Source organism: Arachis duranensis, chromosome 5 (assembly GCF_000817695.3).
Source record: "Arachis duranensis cultivar V14167 chromosome 5, aradu.V14167.gnm2.J7QH, whole genome shotgun sequence".
In the NCBI taxonomy this organism is placed as follows: domain Eukaryota; kingdom Viridiplantae; phylum Streptophyta; class Magnoliopsida; order Fabales; family Fabaceae; genus Arachis; species Arachis duranensis.
Window position 1 is genome coordinate 55,820,806 of NC_029776.3, and position 5,572 is coordinate 55,826,377.

Below are 5,572 nucleotides of genomic sequence, written 5' to 3' on the forward strand. Positions count from 1 at the left end.
TGTCCCTAACCATGTGCTTGTGTCATGAGGTCCAAGTGAAAAGCTTGAGACTGAGTGGTTAAAGTCGTGATCCAAGGCAAAAGAGTGTGTTTAAGAGCTCTGGACACCTCTAACTGGGGACTCTAGCAAAAGCTGAGTCACAATCTGAAAAGGTTCACCCAGTCATGTGTCTGTGGCATTTATGTATCCGGTGGTAATACTGGAAAACAAAGTGCTTAGGGCCACGGCCAAGACTCATAAGTAGCTGTGTTCAAGAATCAACATACTTAACTAGGATAATCAATAACACTATCTAAAATTCTAAGTTCCTAGAGAAGCCAATCATTCTAAACTTCAAGGGAAAAAGTGAGATGCCAAAACTGTTCAGAAGCAAAAAGCTACAAGTCCCGCTCATCTAATTAGAATTAATATTCATTGATATTGTGAGATTCATTTTATATTCTCTTCTTTTTATCCTATTTTTTTTTCAGTTGCTTAGGGACAACCAACAATTTAAGTTTGGTGTTGTGATGAGCGGATAATTTATACGCTTTTTGGCATTCTTTTTAGGTAGTTTTTAGTAAGTTCAAGCTACTTTTAGGGATGTTTTCATTAGTTTTTATGTTAAATTCACATTTCTGGATATTATTATGAGTTTGTGTGTTTTTCTATGATTTCAGGTAATTTCTGGCTGAAATTGAGGGACTTGAGCAAAACTCTGATAAGGAGGCTGACAAAGGACTGCTGATGCTGTTGGAATCTGACCTCCCTGCACTCGAAATGGATTTTCTTGAGCTACAGAACTCCAAATGGCGCGTTCTCAACGGCGTTGGAAAGCAGACATCCAGGGATTTCCAGCAATATATAATAGTTCATACTTTATTCGGGAATTGACGATGTAGAATGGCGCTCAACGCCAAGTACATGCTGCTGTCTGGAGTTAAACGCCAAAAACAGGTTACGACCCGGAGTTGAACGCCCAAAACACGTTACAACTTGGCGTTCAACTCCAAGAAAAGCCTCAGCTCATGGATAGATCATGCTCAGCCCAAGCACACACCAAGTGGGCCCCGGAAGTAAATTTATGCATCAATTACTTACTCATGTAAACCTTAGTAGCTAGTTTAGTATAAATAGAACACTTAACTATTGTATTAGTCGTCTTTTGACCACGTTTCATCTTTGGTCTCAGTTTTGTTTTATTCTTTATCTTAGGAGGCTATTGATCACGTTTAAGGGGGACTGGCCACTTGGCCATGCCTGAACCTTTCACTTATGTATTTTCAACGGTGGAGTTTCTGCACACCATAGATTAAGGGTGTGGAGCTCTACTGTACCTCAAGTTTCAATACAATTACCATTACTTTCTATTCAATTCTCTTTTATTCTTATTCCAAGATATACCTTGCACTTCAACTTGATGAATGTGATGATCCGTGACACTCATCATCATTCTCACCTATGAACGCGCGTGACACTCCGGGTCGTGACGTGTTTTTGGCGTTTAACTCCAGACAGCAGCATGTACTTGGCGTTGAGCGCCATTCTACGTCGTCAATTCCCGAATAAAGTATAAACCATTATATATTGCTGGAAAGCTCTAGATGTCTACTTTCCAATGCCATTCAGAGTGCACCATTTGGAGTTCTGTAGCTCTAGAAAATCCATTTTGAGTGCAAGGAGGTCAGAATCCAACAGCATCAGCAGTCCTTTGTCAGCCTCCTATCAGATTTTTGCTCAGGTCCCTCAATTTCAGCCAGAAAATACCTAAAATCACAGAAAAACACACAAACTCATAGTAAAGTCCAGAAATGTGAATTTTGCATAAAAAGTAATAAAAACATCCCTAAAAGTAGCTAGATCCTACTAAAAATACCTTAAAATAATGCCGAAAAGCGTATAAATTATCCGCTCATCAGTGCTTGCCATCTAAAGACATGTACGCATCGTTCCATGTGCACGCATCGCAGGATCAACGTGGTTGCATTTTAGTAATTCGTGACTTGCAATTTCTAGCTCATTTTGAGCCTAATCCAACTCATTTCTGATGCTATTGAACCCAAGGATTGAGGAGGGATGAACCAAGGAGTGTTAGTTTGAGTTTTTATCATGTTTTAGGTTAGAATTCTAAAGAGAGAAGCTCTCTCTTCTCTCTAGAAATTAGGTTTGATTTAGATTAGGATTTTCTTAGATCTAGTTTTAATTTCTTGTTTTCATCTTGTCTTCCTTACAATTTCTTGTTCTTATACCTTTGTTCTTCTCAATTTTCTTGTTAATTTTCCTTTTTATACCTCTTTTATGTTTATGCACTCTTGTTACTTTTATTTTCCTTTAATGCAATTTATGATTCATGTTTTTTATTTTTTAATTGCCTTGTTACTATTGTTTTCTTGCAATTGGTAGTTGTAGATTTCTGTTTCTTGCAATTTTATCTTGCTTTCTTTTTATACCTTCCAAGTGTTTGATAAAATGCTTGGAAGGATGTTAGAGTAGATTTTTGTGTTCTTGGCTTGGGATGATAACTTAGGTGAACTTGAGTTGCTAATGTCCAAGTGATCGATGATTGGTATCCATTGACTCTAGCTTTCACTAAGTTAATTAATCAGGTGGCTAGGACTTATGGGTTAGGATTGATAAAGCTCATTTGAATTTTCTTCAATTGATAGAGGATGACTTAATGGGATTGATCCTTATAATTATCATATTGTGGTTAGTAACAAGGATAAAGATCCTTAACCATCAACCCTTGCCAAGACCTTTTTATCACTTGAGTTTCATTTACTTTTCTTGTCTCTTATTCAAAACACCAAAATATACTTGTCCCATAACCAATAACAAGGACACTTCCTTGCAATTTCTTGAGAGACGACCAGAGGTTTAAATACTTCGGTTTATTTTTATTGGGGTTTGTACTTGTGACCAACAAATTTTTGATTGAGGAATTGTTTGTTGGTTTAGAACTATACTTGCAGCGAGATTTCATTTGTGAAATTCTTTACCGATAGACAATTTCTGTTCATCAAAATGGCACCGTTGCCAGGAAATTACAAATGTGTGCCTAGTTATTAGTTATTGTACATATGTTAATATTGTGAATAGCTTGATTTTTGGATTGCTTGTTAGTTTTTGCTAGTTTTAGGACTTTGTTTCATTATTCCTTATTAGCTTTTGTCTTTATTTTTTCTTTTCACTATGAATTCTCTCCCCTTTGCCTATGAGTTTGGTTGAAATTATGTTGTAGGAAATGGGAACTATAATGACAACATGCATCAAGGATGGAACAATCAAAGGTGGGAGGAGCCTCAAACTTATGAACAACCTTCTTGGCAATAACCTCCTCCGGTCTTTTATAGGTATAATTCCACTCCTAATGCATATTTATCTAATGGATGTGGTGATACCCATTGTGGTTGTCAACAACCACCACCATATGCTTATGAACAACCTCCTCAACATAGTTTTGAACCACCATGGTCACAAGGTCCATACCACCAAACAACTCCACATGACCATAATCCTTATCCACCATATCAACCACCTTATGAGCCATATGAACCATACATAGAACCACTGCAATTCCATCAAAATTACTCCCAAGAACCACCTCAATAAACACCATCTCCATACCCTCACCAAGAAGAACCATGATAAACCCCATTTTTAGGATTTATCTTGTGTTGAATTTAGAGGGTTTTGTCAACTTGTCTCCCATTTATTCACTAAAATAGCATGGTTTTATAAATTCTCCTTTAATTGTGCTTAACAGTGAAAACATGCTTTTTGGGTCATAAAATAGCTAAATTTAATTCACCTTGATTCCATTAGATGCCTTGATATGTTTGTTAAGTGACTTCAGGTTTAGGAGGCAAAGATTCAAATTGAGGGAATGAAGAAAAAACATGTCGAAATGGAGAACTCATGTAGAAATGAAGGAATCGCAAAGCTGTCAATCCTGACTTCTTCGCACGTAATCGATCATAACTTGAGCTACATATATTCAAATGAGGCGGTTTTAGTTGCGTTGGAAATCTAACATCCGAGGCTTCAAAATGATATAAAGTTTGCAATAGATGCTTGGCGTCTAAAGACATGTACGCAACGTTCAATGCGCACGCATCGCCGGATCAACGTGGGTCTATTTTAGTAATTCGTGGCTTGTAATTTCTAACACATTTTGGGCCTAATCCAACTCATTTCTAATGCTATTGAACCCAAGGATTGAAGGGGGATGAACCAAGGAGTGTTAGTTTGAGTTTTTATCATGTTTTAGGTTAGAATTCGAAAGAGAGAAGCTCTCTCTTCTCTCTAGAAATTAGGTTTGATTTAGATTAGTATTTTCTTAGATCTAGTTTTAATTTCTTGTTTTCATCTTGTCTTCCGTACAATTTCTTGTTCTTATACCTTTGTTCTTCTCAATTTTCTTGTTAATTTTCCTTTTTATACCTCTTTTATGTTTATGCACTCTTGTTACTTTTATTTTTCTTTAATGCAATTTATATTTCATGTTTCTTATTGTTTAATTGCCTTGTTACTATTGTTTTCTTGCAATTGGTAGTTGTAGATTTCTATTTCTTGCAATTTTATCTTGCTTTCTTTTTATACCTTCCAAGTGTTTGATAAAATGCTTGGAAGGATATTAGAGTAGATTTTTGTGTTCTTGGCTCGGAATGGTAACTTAGGTGAACTTGAGTTGCTAATGTCCAAGTGATCAATGATTGGTATCCATTGAGTCTAGCTTTCACTAAGTTAATTAGTGAGGTGGATAGGACTTATGGGTTAGGATTGATAAAGCTCATTTGACTTTTCTTCAATTGTTAGAGGATGACTTAATGGGATTGATCCTTGCAATTATCATATTGTGGTTAGTAACAAGGATAAAGATCCTTAACCATCAACCCTTGCCAAGACCTTTTTATCACTTGAGTTTCATTTACTTTTCTTGTCTCTTATTCAAAACACCAAAATATACTTGTCCCATAACCAATAACAAGGACATTTCCTTGCAATTCCTTGAGAGACGACCTGAGGTTTAAATACTTCGGTTTATTTTTATTGGGGTTTGTACTTGTGACAAACAAATTTTTGATTGAGAAATTGTTTGTTGGTTTAGAACTATACTTGCAACGAGATTTCATTTGTGAAATTCTTTACCGACAGACAATTTCTGTTCATCAAAATGGCGCCGTTGCCGGGGAATTGCAAATATGTGCCTAGTTATTGGTTATTGTTGATGACAAGTCATCATATACCCATTTTTCAAGCTAATTTCACTTGTTCTATTAGCATTTATGCACTTTCTTGCATCCTAAGTAAGTGATTTGGAGTGAAAATGCATAACTTCTCTAAATCAAGCAACCACCATGAAATTAATGATAAATTATGAAGTTTAAGCTAATTTTAATTGAACTTTAATTGATTTATAAGCCTCTTGAATTTAGTGATACTTGGAGTGTTGTTTTGGTTTATTATAGGTGAAGAAAAAAAAAGAAAAGGGAAAGCGTGGCCAAAGTAATAGAAAGCGTGCCGCATGCAATGGGGGAGGCAACATTGCCCTCCACAAGGGCAGACTGCCCTCTAGGAGGGCAACATAAGG